This window comes from Rattus norvegicus, chromosome 8, assembly GCF_036323735.1.
Source record: "Rattus norvegicus strain BN/NHsdMcwi chromosome 8, GRCr8, whole genome shotgun sequence".
Classification (NCBI taxonomy): Eukaryota; Metazoa; Chordata; class Mammalia; order Rodentia; family Muridae; genus Rattus; species Rattus norvegicus.
Window position 1 is genome coordinate 126,964,164 of NC_086026.1, and position 16,695 is coordinate 126,980,858.

The 16,695-nt window shown below is 47.3% G+C and overlaps 1 long non-coding RNA gene across 2 annotated transcripts; it reads left to right on the top strand.

The window, feature by feature from the left end:
- The first annotated feature begins 286 nt into the window (after positions 1-286).
- Positions 287-8,254, top strand: LOC102548091 (uncharacterized). 2 transcript variants are annotated; one of them, XR_356683.5, is made up of 5 exons: positions 287-461; positions 928-1,028; positions 1,426-1,639; positions 3,361-3,461; positions 8,063-8,254. It is a non-coding gene; the product is annotated as an uncharacterized LOC102548091 (long non-coding RNA). The 2 variants fall into 2 exon arrangements; XR_356682.5 differs by lacking the exon at positions 3,361-3,461 and having other exon boundaries at positions 292-461.
- The last annotated feature ends 8,441 nt before the right edge of the window (positions 8,255-16,695 follow it).

The following is a 16,695-nucleotide window of genomic DNA, read 5'->3' on the forward strand; positions in this document are numbered from 1 at the left end:
GGGGTTCTAATGCACAGCCTAATAGAGGCTCCTTTAAAGAATAGGGTTAGAGGCTGGCAACTCGGATTCAAATGCCGATTCTTCTTTTAGGTTCATTCTTTTTTTGTTAACAACTAATCAATACCTGGACACAACCCTGTGCGGGTTCTAGTTTCTAGAGACTTAGTAGCAAGCAATGTGGACGGGGAGCCCTGCATTCAAGTGTAGCTGGTGATAGAGGCAGTAAGGGGAAATTAAGTAACAATATACACAGGAGAGTCACAATGTAGCCCAGTCGGAGGAACTTCCATTGGGAAGAAGACGTTGGAATGAAGATTTGAAAGAAGCAGGTGGGATCTTCAGAGAGGAGAACGCCTCTCTGGGGGGACTGCAGCATGAAGGCTCTGAGATGAGAGTGTGCTTGGAGTAGAGTTACTCCGAGATCTCTCAGATAAAATGCCCGGACAGTAACATCTTAAGAGGTCAGCTTCACTTGTGGTTTCAGAGTATCCCAGTTCACCGGGGCAAGGAAAGTGAAGTGAAGAAGTTTGATCTGCAGAGGTAGGAGCGTAATGGTCATACCACAGAGGCAGAGCAGACGGCAGAGACTCTCCGAGGAGGCCCGGTTCTTAGAGCTCTCCTTCCACCATCCTGCTTCTTAAAGGATCCTCGGTCTTTAAAATAGTGCTGCTTACGGGGACCGAGCACTCAGAACATGAGACTAGGAGGGCTCAGAATACGAGGCTAAGTGTTTCCGAATCGGAATACCTGGTGCATTCAGTGATATGACCAGCACAATGAAGAGGGAACTGAGCAAGCCAGGGGAAGAATTCACATAGACCGGCCTAAGACACCAAAGGATTCTGGGGAAGGACTGGGAGCTGTTGGGGGTGCGGGGGTGGGGGGAGAGGTGTGGGTAGAATCCTCGGACCTGTTTTGTGTTTTCAGGGATTTCCCAGTTGTTACATTTATAACAGACTGACAGGTGAAAGCAGAAACATGGAGATGAGATCAGAGACCTCTACAGCTATCCAAGTAACCGAACACAGGTCTGTACTCCAGCGGTGGGGGTACGTACAGGCAGTACAGGCAGTGAGATATGTGTGTGTGTGTGTGTGTGTGTGTGTGTGTGTGTGTGTGTGTGTGTGAGAGAGAGAGAGAGAGAGAGAGAGAGAGAGAGAGAGAGAGAGAGAGAGAGAGAGAAGAGGGTTTGTGAGCCACCATGTGGTTGCTTGGAATTGAACTCAGGAACTCTAAAAGAGCAGCCAGTGTCCTTAACCTCTAAGCCATCTCTCCAGCCCAGAGAAGAATATATTTTGAATAAATTTGGAAAGTCAAGAAAAACATGGTTTTGTTGTAAGAGTAGGAAGTCAAAGATCTCCTGTAGTAAAAATTACTTCATTCATTAATATTTTATTCTTATTTTTTTCCTTGTCTCATGGTTAGGTGCAGGGTCTCAAGGACCTCTCAGGCTGAGCTCTAAGTGACCCTGTGACAGCAGTTTTAGGACCCCAGGCATGTGGAACCACACTTGATCTATGCAGTGCTGGAGATTAAACCTAAGGTTGCACGTGGTGGGCAAGCATTGTACCAATCAAACTACACCCTCGGTGGATTCGTTTTGAAGGATATCCCTGCTCACTATGAAAAGCTTTGAGAGGTATATTGATAAAGTCCATTCTAGTGACACCCAAATGTCATGACAGCCAGAGTCATAGGCTAGGTTACAATTTATAGAAGTGTTACTATTATACTGGACCCTTAGCGACTATGAAAACAGAGGCCTGCGCCGGGGAGATGCAAGGACATGGAGTAGAAACACCGTCAACAGGGAGCAGAGTGGAAAAATCAATTTCTTTCTACTGCCACGATTTTCCTCAAGACCGACATTCTTGTTTGTTTAATTTCCTTTTGTAGATGGTGTGGTAGCCTACCACCAAGGCCGGGAAAGCGTAATCATGAAGTGTGGGGTCTCCCTAGGAAAGATTTTGGGGTGCCTTTGAGGGCTAGGATGGTATCGCACTTCAAGGTGACTGCTGGGATTAGACTCCCACCTGCAGTGAGTTGTGACTTCTGGAGACTTTTTGCGTCGTGATAGGTGAGGTTGGGAGGGGGATGTGTGCCGGTCAGCTAGAGCGGAGATGTGATGGGGTGCTGCCAAAGGCCCAGAGACAGATAGGACATTCCTATCGTCCCTGCCATCGCTGCAGAGCCCTCCAATGGCAACCACCCCCGAGGCTGAAACCACAAAATAAAGAAACCACCCCAAACCAAATCATGGAGTGGGCAACAGGAGAGAAATAGTGTCGTCCCGTCCACAAAGTGTCAAAGGGGCCTTTCGGGCTGACGAGAAACACCTCGAGTTGCGCCTTCGCTTTGGTTCCAGACCCGGCATTCCTAGGAGTCGACTTCCATTCTTGCCCGGCCGTCCTCTCCCCCCCCCCCCGCCCCCCCAAGAGAGAGGAAGTGGCTTTTCTTTTTGTTGAAAGATCTTGAGTGGGTCGGATCAAGGAGAATCTGTTTGAAGACGTTTTATTCCCGGAGAAATTAATGGGCAGGCCATGCACAAGAAAAGAGACAAATTGTTCTTTTGCTTCCAAATAAATGGTTGTTTTTGTGACACTGCCTGAATTTAAATGGTCTTCAGTTTGACTGTGAAATTAACACCTCTTTGAGGTTAATGGTGGGGGTGGGGTGTCATTCACACCTCTTCCAGAGCTATTGTTTGTCTGGAATGCAGAGGGAGCCGCTGCAGCAGGCAGGCCTCTCTTCCCTAACCTCCTCTCCAGCGTTGACCCAAACTGCCTTCTCGTCCCCCGAGCTCTGGCAGAGGCTCTGCCTCATTTCTAGTGTTTGAGTTCCACACCAGAGGTCCCGTTGCCTGAGGGACCTTTGCCAGAGGTCACAGAGCCAGGAGCCGAGACCTGGCGCGGTATCCTGGTTATTAGCCGAGTGCCTCTAAACCCATCCAGGTTGGATTGGGGATTTTGTTATTTCTTAGGTTTGGCTTTCTTAATTTATTGGCACATTATTTCTTCATAGTGTTGGGCTTCATAAATGATGTCTTTGCTCCCTGTCTTCCCGTCCTTCTTTCTCCTCCCTATGTTTACCTTATTCCAGTCTGTTTTCATGTCCTGGGACAGACAGACAGACAGACAAGCAGGCAGGCAAGCAGGCAGGCACACGCGCACACACACAGAGGAGGGGAGTATTTTCTTTATCCATTCATCTGTTGACAAGACTCTGAGACAGGGTCTCACATTTGTAGCACAGTCTGGCTTTGAACTCACACTTCACTGGAGTTCTGGGATTACAGACGTGGGTTGTCACACATGGCCTTAACCTTTTTTTTTTTTTTTTTTTTTTTTTTCCCTGCCTAAGTTTCCTTCCTTGACTAAAGCTCTAGGAGTTTCTGGACCTTAGAATTGATGCTTTCGAATTGGAGAGTCTTAAGCCCTGTGTCCTGGTGCACTTCCTGTGAGGTGAGATTAGGCACAGTCACGGAAACAATTAGTAAACAAATGGTCTCTATGAGCAGTCGACTTGTAGAAGCTGATTTTTCTTTTGAGAGAAGTTCTGTGGAGTTGAGTGTCACCAGCCCCTACAGAGCCCTCAGCTTGCAGCGAGCTCTGTTTGCCTGTCACAGCTCCCACGTTTGCTAGCTGATAGAAATCACAGTAAGCCGGAGGGAGGTTCAAGCCTTAATCAAGTGAATCCCCCTGTTCACTGAAGACTCAAGAAAGGGATAGCAAAACTACCAAAGGGAGGGCAAGAAAGGAAGGAATATGCTGATGTGCGTTTTGTTACAAAGATAGTAATATAAGCCTATAACATAAAACTGATAGGTTGCTTCTCCGTGGTTGATGAAATAAACCAATCCAAACCAGATTAGATTTGATCAAAAGCAGGTTTATTGGGAAGCTGCTCTCTGGTAGTTCACGGGCCTAAAGGATTAAGGTCAGGCATGTCGCCAAGGGTATCGGGAGAGAGAGAGAGAGAGAAAGGGCAGGCTTGGAAAGGGAGAAGAGAAGGAGAAGAAGAAAGAGACCCAAAAATGTCTGGATTATATAGGGAGGAGCCTCTGGGGGAAGGGCAACCCAGCCCCTGGATTGGAAAGTTAAGATTTGGGGTCAGGGTATGCTGGGAAGGGACTGAGGGATGCTGGGAGAACTTGGAGGCCAGGTCTGCTCTGGTATGTAAAATACCCGTCCTGGGGTCCTAAACCAAGCAAATACTTAGAAAGATATCAGACAAAAGGAAGAAAATTAAGTATCTATAAGATGCACATTTGACTGCCATGGACTTGATTGCTCCTGTTCAGATATTTTCCACAAATATACTTTTTTGAAGAAGTCCTTCTGGGCCCGAGAGATGACTCAGCAGATACTGGTGCTTACTGAGTCAGCTTGACGACCTCAGTTCAGGAGAGCAGAGTCCACTAGGCTGTGCTCTGACCTCCGTACTTACCCTGAGGCATTTATGCCTCCCCAGCATGTACACACACACACACACACACACACACACACACACCACACACATCACACACACACAGAGGTATACACACATCTGAACACACACAGGTACACACACACACACCACACACACACATCACACACACACACAGAGGTATACACACATCTGTACACACACAGGTACACACACCACACACACACACAGACACATACATACACACAGACACACACACAGACACACACAGACACACACACAGACACACACACAGACACACACACACCACACACACACCACACACACACCACACACACACCACACACACACCACACACACACCACACACACACCACACATACACACCACACACACAGAGGTATACACACATGTGTACACACACAGGTAGGTACACACACATACACACACACACCACACATACACCGCACACACACACACACACTTACACCACACACACACCACACACACACACTCACACCACACACACACCACACACACACGGAGGTATACACACATGTGTACACACACAGGTAGGTACACACACATACACACACACACCACACACACACACTCACACACACACACCGCACACACACACACTCACACCACACACACACTCACACCACACACACACAACACACACACTCACACCACACACACACACCGCATACACACACACACACCACACACACACACCACATACACACACCACACACACAGAGGTATACACACATGTGTACACGCACAGGTAGGTACATACACATACACACATCTTTTACCCCATTTGCTTCAACTAAACACACACACACACACACACACACACATGCAACCATAGCAAATGCAACCAAACATAAAAATAAAGAAGCCAAACCCTTTCAGACCATCTTTTACCCCATTTGCTTCAACTAAACACACACACACACACACACACACACACACACACACACACCATAAATAGAAATCCACCCGGGATTTATAAATTCTTATCTTACCATAGCTTTGAGTGGTTCTCATTTCCATCCCTTTTTGTGTTAGATGTTTGTTTGCTTGTTTTTGTTTGTTCTTGAGACAGTCTTGTTGTCAACCAGGTTAGGCTCTTTTTTAAAAAAAAAAATTTATTTCCTTGTTTATTTTATGCGAATGAGTATTTTCCCTGTGTATTTGTCGGTCTGTGCACCACATTCATGCCTGTGAAGGCCACAAGAGGGTATCAGATCCCCTGGAACTGGAATTACAGATGGTGTAGGTGCTGGGAATTGAACTTGAGTCCTCCGGCAAAATAGTCAGCATGCTTAACCTCTGAGCCATCTCCCCAGCCCCAAGACTGGCCTTAAACTCAAACTCACTAGAAGTCGAGGCTAACCTTGAACTCCTGATCTTCTTTTTCCAGCCTGCCAAGTGCTGAGTTTATAGATCTGAGCCAGCATCCTAGACTCTTTATCTACTGATCTATCTGCTACATCTGTGTCTACATCTGATGTCAACTTACCTGCAGTTAATACCTTGTTACTTCATTTCGTGGACATATTTAATTTACTTATAACAAATTCCTCTGTGGCACTGTTGACAAAGATGGGGGTGTCCCTCTTAGTCTGTTGGCACACGTTACAGGCCATTTCTTCAAGTCCACATTAATGTCATCCCTCCGACCCCAGGTGACTGATAGGTGAAACTTTGAGGGCTTGGGTGGCATTTCAAGCACAGAGAGTCTTTGAAAATACATCAAGGGCTTAAGAAGTCAAGCTGGTTGGTTGACTGGTGCCTCACAATCTGCCTCAGAAAAGTCTCTAAGGTGACATTTATACAGAGTAACTTTTGGTGTTTTTATGATCTCTGGTAAAGGAGTGGGTGTCAGTCAAATAGGAAGGGCTTTCCCTCTAGGGAGCCGAAAACCCAACTTTGACACATAACAGACTTCAGTTAGAAAGCTTAGAGCAACAATAATTCAAGTAAAGATTTAAAATATGGAGACTTTCATCCTGGAACATTTTATTTTACATTTGGAGATAAGGTGTGAGTGTGTGAGCGTGTGGTCTGGATGACCCGGAAGTCAGGACCCTCCTGGGGTCTCTCGAGTGCTGGTGGATCCTGCCCAGCCTGAAATTCTTTTTGTTTTGTTTTGTTCTATGAGATGACGTTGAGTGCCTGATTCTCCTCCCTCAGCTTCCCAAGTATCTGAGGGCAGTTACAAATCAATTCTACGTTCCCCAGCTTTGAAAAATCCCATTTTTAACCCATGGGGCAGAATAAACTAGAAGCAGCCTAAACGTCCGTCATTAGGGGAAAGACCATCTGACCCTGCCTTAAGCGTGTGGTAGAATGTGATCACAAGCTCTGTTTGCTTGTCTGGTTTTTTTTGAAATGATGTCTCCCTGTGTTGCTGGCTGGCCTAGTTACTCTTTTGTCAACCTGAAACAAATTAGAGTCACCCTGGAGGAGAGACCCTTGATTGCCAGATCCCTTCTAAGATTGTCCTGAGTGCACATCTATAGGGCATTTTCTTGATTAATGATTGACAGTTGAGGACTCAGTCACCGGGGTGGTGTCTCCCAGAGGCAGGTGGTCCTAGGTTGTATAATAAACCAGGCTTCGAAAACTCTCAGAGCAAGTGTGCAAGCAGTGTTCCTCTGTGGTCTGCTCTTCTGTGGTCTGCTCTCTGCTCTGACTCTTGCCTCCAGCTTCCTGCCCTGCTGGAATCCCTGCCTTGGCTTCCCTCAGTGACACCTGTGAAATGGGTAAGCTGAGTTAACCCTTTCCTTCCTAAACTCAGTATTGGTGGAGGTGTTTTGTTTTTTTTTTTTTTAAGATTTATTCATTTATTACATATAAGTACACTGTAGCTGTCTTCAGACACACCAGAAGAGGGCATCGGATCTCTTTACAGATGGTTGTGAGCCACCATGTGGTTGCTGGGAATTGAACTCAGGACCTCTGGAAGAGTAGTTGGGTGCTCTTAACCGCTGAGCCATCTCTCCAGCCCTGGTGGAGGTGTTTTATCACAGTAATAGGAAGCAAGCTAATACACCAGCATTCCACCTGATCATCCTGACTCAGACTCCTTAATACTGGGATTATAAGTGTATCACACACTTATATACACACACACATATCACACATCACACATACCCCACACATATCACACACCACATGCACACATATACATATACACATCACACATATATCACACATTCACACATCTCACACACACACACCACATCACCACAGATACAAACATACATACACACCACCCACATTACATAACACACACAAACACATCACACATCATACACATATACACACATCACACACAACACACATCACCACAGATACAAACATACATACACACCACCCACATTACATAACACACACACACACACACACACACACACACACGTAGAAGGAGACTGCCAGGAGAGAAGAGGTCCAAAGAGAGGGGGTGGAGTAAAAATGAAGTATGATGAAAAATATGTATAAACTGTGTCCACTGAAACACATTCTATAGGCACGCTAACCAAACATATTAGTAAAAAGATTAGAAAAACATTAACATGGCTCAGGTTTGTCTGACATAAACTGTTCATTTTGAAACCTTCTAGATCTTCTGTGTCACTCTGGAGGAAAGCTGACACGAAATGCCATGGATTTCAAAAGGCGTCTGATTTCAGAGACACGAGGATGTCAAAGATGGGGAAGTCCTGTCTGTCTGTGTAACGCAGTGATGTTAAGGGCTCGGTTGCTCAAGCAAGGAGCAGCTGGCTATCTGGGTTCGGGATAAAAAAGTTTCTAAACTTTTTGTTTGTTTTTTGAGTTTTTGAGACAGGGTTGTTCTGTGTAGTCCTGGGTATCTTGGACTTTAAGAGACCAGGCTGGCCTTGAACTTACTAAGATTCTCCTACCTCTGCCGCCCAGGTGCTGGGATTAAAGGCATGTGCCACCACTGCCCTGGCAGTCTGTAAACTTAAAAAAAAAAAAGTTTTCAAAGGGGGAAAATCGATGAAGCATTGTGGGCACCCAGTTTCTGTACATGTGTTAGTTTTCATTTTACACTGCTTTGCTTGTGTCACAACTACGCTTGCCAGTACGTGTGCTCTCCAGAGGAAATAGGACATGGAGCAAGTCACGGTCTCAAAGCTCTGTTCTAGAACCCCTCGATCCCTCATTTATCTACTAGCATTCATTCACAAAATACTTGCTCTCTGAGGTCCCCTCAGCTGAGAAGAGCAGTCTCTTAGCTCTCTCTAAAGACACAGTTCACGCGCTTAAGTACTGGCTTTCCACCTCACCACGTATGTCTAGGTGAGTGAGCCTAGGCTATTCCAGCTTGCTGGCTACTGGCTGGGAGAAGGAACAGATTTCAAAGCAGGCAAAACAATTGTCGCTCACCCTGTTGTTAGTCAGTGGCCGCTCCTGCGTTCAGTATGAACCCCTTGTGCTGGGTCAAAATGAAAACTAACCCTTCTGGCTACATCTCTAAACCTTCCCTCAGCTTAAAGAAAGGTTCACTGATGGAGACATGTCCAAAAAATGAGAAAGACAGAGACAGAGACAGAGAGAGAGAGAGAGAGAGAGAGAGAGACAGAGACAGAGACAGAGACACAGAGACTTGGAGAGAGACAGAGAGAGACAGAGAAAGACAGAGACAGACATAGACACAGAGACACAGAGATACAGAGACTTGGAGAGAGACAGAGACACAGAGACTTGGAGAGAGACAGAGAGAGGGGAAGATAGAGAACCAACAAGCCTCACATGACAAAATAAAGACCCTCAGTCACATCTTGATTCCATATATTTGCATGAACCTGCACCCTGGAATCTCAGGGGGAAAAAAAGACATTTTCCTTAAGTGTACACTAGCACAATGTGGGAGAGTATGTGAGACATATTTACATTAAAATGTTATGTGTATCAGATATTCAAACTCTATGCTTTTCTCCTCGAAATATAGTATACCCAGGGTAAAACTAATCGGTGAAAGAAAACAGACACTCAGGGCTGATGTCCTGATCAGGCTCATCTGATAAAGGTACCAGCCGGCTGCCAAGTCTGTTGACTTGAGTTTGCTCCCTGGGATCCTCAAGGTGGAAGGATCCCTCCAGCAGGTTGTCCTCTGCTCTTCTCTCTCCTCTCTCTCTCTCTCTCACACACACACACACACACACACACACACATACACACACACACACATATACACACACATACATACACACACACATACACACACATACACACACATACACACATACGTACACACACACATACACACACATACATACACACACATATACACATACATACACACACATACATACACACACACACACACACAGCTTATGCATGCCCCCACTCCAAATTAATGAATAAATTTTTTTCAAATAAAAGACAAAATGAACTGGAAAGCCAAGTATGAGAATAAGAAATAGAGAAAGCAGGCAGAAGCCGTTACTAGAAAGGAGAAAGCAGAGAAAATCAGTAACTCTGAAGCCGACACTGGAACCTGTACACAGTTTTTCCACTTCCTACCAGCATGGAGAGACCCATTTGAACCTGGGTCCGTTTTCAAACCACTGAGCAGTGGACTTATCCACAGCCACCAGATTCAGCATTTTTGGCCCTGCCTGATCCATGTGTCCCCATGCATTTTCCTGGTCTCTGCCAGGAAAAGCCAGCTCCCCACCCGGGAGAGCGGCGCCACAGACGCAGCTGCAGTGAACAGGCTGGAACTGGGCACCCTTGCAGACTTGAACGTGGCTGCTGTCTCTTTCATTGGTTAAAGGATCTTGGGGTCATTTTAAAGCTTGGGTGTGTGTGTGTCCTATGAATTGAGCAGAAGCTCCTCTCACCCCCTCGCCGTTCTGGGAGCCTCTGTAACCCTTGCCCGAGGTTACATCCCTTCTCTGTGGTAAGTTCAGCATCATACGCTTCTAGAACACGGGCAGAACCATAGTGCTTAAAAACACAAAGTCAAAAAGACCTCTTCCTGTTCCTCTGTAGGTTACAAAAATAGAAGAAAGTGGGGTGCAGGGAGGCAGAAGAGGGGTGTCAAGCAGATATTCCTAGGGTCTAAGGCCTCACACAGTCTCACACCTTCCCTGGCTTGTGTAGAGAGTTGCTGCTGTTCTAACCTTGCTGCCGGCAGGCCGGGTGGGTTGAGGGAGCTTCTCTCTGGCTTAGCTTGCAATAGTTGTTGAGGTGAGAATTTAGTTACTGGGCTGTCTTCAACCAGATGTTTTCATCTCACTGGGTTGAAAGTTACTTTCACTTTTGTGAACATAACAGTGATCTGGAGGAGGGCAGGGTGCGAGCCCTCTCCCTGGGCCTCTAGGAAAGGATCCTGGGAGACAGAGTCTGCGACCTGGATCACTGCTAACAACTTTCCTCTCATTTATCAGGCGCTGTTGGAGAGACATGTCTTCCCAACTTTTGAGTGTGTGTGTTGGGGGGACAGGGGGCAGTGTATGTGGGTGTGCCAGAAAGTCAAGTCAGTCGTCATTCCTCAGGAGCAGACCACCTTGTTTTGTGAGACAGGGTTTCTCACTGTCTTGGAGCCTTTCAGTTCATCTAGGCCGGCTGGTGGGAGAGCCGCAAGGGTCGGCCTCTTTCTGCCTCCCAATCCATGCTGGTGGTGTGTTAGAGGTTGGTATGAATATGGGCTCACACGTGTTAACGTGTGGAGGTCAGAGGACAACTTTCAGGTGTTAGTTTCTTATTTCCACTACGGGTTTCCAAGATCAAACCCAAACACGTGAGTCGAGTGTTCGTACCCACCAAGCCATTTCTTGAGACCTTCCTTGTGTGTGTGTGTGTGTGTGTGTGTGTGTGTGTGTGTGTGTGTGTCTTTTTACTAAAAGAGTTCCAGGGAGCCATCCTCTGGCGCTAGGGTTCACAAGGCAAGTGCTTCATAACTGAGCTCTCTCCAGCCCCATTCACCTACTATTCTCAGGGGGGGGGGGGGGGGAATAAGACAAGGTAGCAAGGACCAACTTAGAGGAAGAAAAAAAGAGACATTTAAAGTGTATGGAAGCAACTGGGGGGGGGGGTAAACTGAGGTGGAAGGAGAGGGTATCAGCTCTTCAAACTGCTCTCACAGACTTCTGCTGTGACAGGGCGTACGCAGGAGGTCCATGAGTGACACCCAGGCAACAGAGGGGGCTCAGGCTTTTCTTAGGAGATGGCTCAGCGCTTTCCTAGCACTGAGCAGTTAGTGTACGGTGACCTCACCCACCACGAGGGTCCCAAGGACACTCCTACAGGGAAGGACAGGCCAGTCAGAGAAAATCATAGTACCTCTGATGAACAAAAGTTCAAGAGCCTTCGGAGTTGAGGACTCAAGGAAAACTGTCCATTCCTGTAGGTCCGCTTCCGCACCCTGGAGTGGACCGGTGGGTAGAACGTGACAGAACCCAAAGGCTTATGGTTCACTCTCTCCAGGTACAGGTTCCTGGGGAAAAGCCTGCCAGGCCCGTCTTTCCAGATTCCTCCTGGCTTTCCAGTGAAGCAATCTTCCCTCGCTCGCAGGCATGGGAGGCTCCTGGGGAGTGGAACTTTATGGGCAAAGGGAGAGAACTGGGTCTAGGTTTTCAGGCTCCTTTCAGGTAGAGAGCAGTTCTGGCTTTTATGACTAGCCTTGGGGGATCGGGATTCTGGTTTGCGGTGCACTGTTGGGGACAGACAGAGTTGGAGGAAATAAGATAGGAAAGAGCCTGAAAGGCCTCCCTTCTGGGCCTGCCACACGAGGGCCCCCAGCCTCTAGGACGTTTCCTGAGTTCTTGTAGAAGACCGTCATCAGAACCAAGTCAGTCCGGATAACTAAGCAAGGTTCCTGGTCTTCCTCTGTCCGGTGACCTGTCTCTGTTGCAAATGCCACATTGCAACAAAGGGGACGAAAGAGGAGGCACCTCACTGATAGACCTTTTCATTTTACTTTTTTTTAATTAAATTTTATTTTAGTATTTCATACATGAATACTGTATTTACATTATTTCCACCCCTCCAGCTCTCCTGTGCTGTGTTTATGACTTCTATAATTAACACACACACTCACACACTCACACATCACTCACCACTAAGCGTTCGTTTAGCGTTGCTGACCTACAGAGGTTACTAAAAGCAGTTCTTTGGACTGAAGAGAGGCGCTAAATGGCATTATGCCTGTGAGAGAAGTTCTCCATTTATGAATGTAGTGGGAACTGGGAGGCTAGAACCCGGGGGGGGGGGCGAGAGAGAGAGAGAGAGAGAGAGAGAGAGAGAGAGAGAGAGATATGCCGGAACGGAACGAGGAAAAGCAGGCCTGATGGAGCTCACTTGGAATCCCAGCACCTGGGAAGGGCGAGCAGGAACATGAAGAAGATCCTTGAAAATCAGAGATGCCTGGGTCCCCACAGGGTTGGGGGGATACAGCTCTGTGGTAGAGTTTGCCCAGCATGCCTGAGGCCCTGGATCTAAGTCTTCAGTTCTGCTAGAAAAAAAAAAAAATCAGAAGACTAAGCTCTCAATAAAATATAGACAGAAAGAGAAACAGCATTTTAAGTCTTTTCATTTAAATATTGAGGTCACTATCAAGGACAAAGAAAACCAAGTCCCACTAAGCGCCATCTGCCTTGTTTCTGAGCACTAGAACCAGAGGGAGGAAATCCCAAGGCTTCCAAAATGAAAAGTAAGAGTCAACACAGCCAAGGCTCATTCGGAAAAGCTCCCGAGTTCTGCATAAAATGTCGGGGTGCGGGGATACAGGGATGCGGGGTACGGGGATACGGGGGTGGGAGTGGGGGTGTGGGGGTGGGTAGGCATCACTGGATCAATTCTGAACGAGCGTGATTTCCAGTTTAGGATTCCGGGCCAAGAGAAACAGATACAGGTCAGCGTAGATGAAGGACACTTTTACAGATATCAGATCTTAAATCTCTCATTTCCTAGGTGCTTCCTAGCGATCGGTAGGAGGGGTGGGGGGATGATAGGAGACCAGACGCAGAAGAAAAGCAGAGGGAGACCCGGAGCTCCTCCGCAAGGGCAGCTGGAATCCGGAGTCCTGGCTGAGGATGGCATGCTTGTTTGTTCCGGGTTTCAGTTACCTGGGTAATTGAACCATACAGTTTACAAAGAGTTCTTATACGTTATCAGCACCCTGGGCTCTATTGTTTTTCCCATACTTCCTACGCTCCCCTGGGTGCTGGGAATCAAACCCGGGCCTTGTACTCCCTAGGCAAACACTCTCCCACTCAGAATACCCCTTCCTACCCTCGGGGAAGCACCGGATTCATTTCCCTTTGCAGACTCTTCAGCATTTGCCTGCACACAGTGAAGCAACATTCTTATTTGGATTTTCTCTTAGGGGTGTGTGTGTGTGTGTGTGTGTGTGTGTGTGTAGGAGTGTGTGTGTGTGTGGGGATGTGTGTGTGTAGGGATGTGTGTGTGTGTAGGAATGTGTGTGTGTAGGAGTGTGTGTGTGTAGGGATGTGTGTGTGTGTAGGAATGTGTGTGTGTGTGTAGGGATGTGTGTGTGTAGGGATGTGTGTGTGTAGGGATGTGTGTGTGTGTGTGTGTGTGTGTAGGAGTGTGTGTGTGTAGGGATGTGTGTGTGTGTAGGAATGTGTGTGTGTGTGTAGGGATGTGTGTGTGTAGGGATGTGTGTGTGTGTAGGAGTGTGTGTGTGTAGGGATGTGTGTGTGTGTAGGAATGTGTGTGTGTGTGTAGGGATGTGTGTGTGTAGGGATGTGTGTGTGTGTGTAGGGATGTGTGTGTGTGTAGGGATGTGTGTGTGTAGGGATGTGTGTGTGTGTGTGTAGGGATGTGTGTGTGTGTGTGTAGGGATGTGTGTGTGTGTGTAGGGATGTGTGTATGTGTAGGGATGTGTGTGTAGGTAGGGATGTGTGTGTGTGGGTAGGAATGTGTGTGTGTGTGTAGGGATGTGTGTGTGTAGGGATGTGTGTGTGTGTAGGGATGTGTGTGTGTAGGGATGTGTGTGTGTGTAGGAATGTGTGTGTGTAGGGATGTGTGTGTGTGTAGGGATGTGTGTGTGTGTAGGGATGTGTGTATGTGTAGGGATGTGTGTGTGTAGGGATGTGTGTGTGTAGGGATGTGTGTGTGTGTAGGAATGTGTGTGTGTGTAGGAATGTGTGTGTGTGTAGGGATGTGTGTGTGTGTGTGTAGGGATGTGTGTGTGTGTAGGGATGTGTGTGTGTATAGGGATGTGTGTGTGTGTGTAGGGATGTGTGTGTGTGTAGGGATGTGTGTGTGTGTGTGTAGGGATGTGTGTGTGTAGGGATGTGTGTGTGTGTAGGGATGTGTGTGTGTAGGGATGTGTGTGTGTGTAGGGATGTGTGTGTGTGTGTAGGGATGTGTGTGTGTGTAGGGATGTGTGTGTGTAGGGATGTGTGTGTGTGTGTAGGGATGTGTGTGTGTGTGTAGGGATGTGTGTGTGTAGGGATGTGTGTGTGTGTAGGGATGTGTGTGTGTGTAGGGATGTGTGTGTGTGTAGGAATGTGTGTGTGTGTAGGGATGTGTGTGTGTGTGTAGGGATGTGTGTGTGTGTGTAGGAATGTGTGTGTGTGTAGGGATGTGTGTGTATGTAGGGATGTGTGTGTGTAGGGATGTGTGTGTGTAGGGATGTGTGTGTGTGTAGGGATGTGTGTGTGTGTGTAGGGATGTGTGTGTGTGTGTAGGGATGTGTGTGTGTGTGTAGGGATGTGTGTGTGTGTAGGGATGTGTGTGTGTAGGGATGTGTGTGTATGTGTGTGTGTGTATGTGTGTAGGGATGTGTGTGTGTGTGTGTGTGTGTGTGTGTGTGTGTGTGTGTGTGTTTGAAGCCAGAGAATAATCTCTGTCATTCTTTGGGTGTCATTCACTTATTTTATTTTATTTTATTTTATTTTATTTTATTTTATTTTATTTTATTTTATTTTAGACAGGGTTTCTCACTGGCCTTGAATTCACCAAGCAAGCCCCAGGGACCTCTCTGCCTGTCTCCCGGCCCTAGCTCTGAATAACATCCATGTGCTACCATGCCAGACTTTGTACATTACTTATGTATTTATCAGGCGACTTCTGGAAGTTGAACTCAGGTCTCCATGACTGCAAGGCACAAACCTCTTGGGCCGAGCCATCTCCCCGCCTCTCACTCTCCCAGTTGAGCCTTTTCCTGCTCTGGAACTGAATGGTCAGGTTGGTCTGCACGATCACTGCCCCTACCAACCACACACCCCACTCCTTAAACAGGCCTCTCCAATCACGCAAGGAGCTGTACCCTCTTGGTTTCCTCCGCACTGGCTTTTGATTCCTGACATTCAACGTGGTTTTGTTTTGTTTTATGCAACCTGGTGGTAGAGTCAATGGGTTTGAAGTAAGCCAAAGGTAGAGAAGAGGTATAATAAAATAAAATAAAATTGTCTGTAATCAAGACATGCACATAAATGCGTGAATGAGCTTTCCAATAGAAACACAAGAGACCATGGAGGCTACAGGACCCATCCAGAGAAAGCGATAAGTAGATTTATCAGGGCGGCACACATGAGAAGTAAAAGTTCAAGATGAAAGAAGTCCAACCTTCCTACTTCAGACACAAACTGGCAATTAGCCTGGCCCACCTTCCGCAGCAGCCACAGAAGGGCTTTGCCATGCAAACAGGAAGCACTCGCCTCAGAAATCTCAAAAGCCCCCATGGAAACTTGTAGTCTTTCATGTGCCCAAGTCCTCTCTCACCTTGCAGGAACAGATCCCTTCACATGCTCCTCTCCGAATGCTGACCAGATAGCTCTTACGGAGATAGCCGGTCCTGTAAACACTATGTCCCCCAGCCACCATGACCAGCCTGTAGGTAGGCATGTGACCCACAGCTATGTTAAGGAGAATCTTCTCCCGGTATTTTTAAAGATTCTTACAAATGGATGTGGATAATCAGGAAGCGCTCTGCTCCGATGAACAGACAACAGTAGGCACAGGAAGGGCCTGTCCCTGTTTATCTATCCAAGCACAGAGGCTCAGAAAGGGACCCAAATCTACTGCCTCACACACCACACACTGCCTCACATACTGCACACTGCCTCACACACCGCACACTGCCTCACACACCGCACACTGCCTCACACACCACACACTGCCTCACACACCACACACTGCCTCACACACCGCACACTGCCTCACACACTGCCTCACACACTGCACACTGCCTCACACACCGCACACTGCCTCACACACTGCACACTGCCTCACACACTGCACACTGCCTCACACA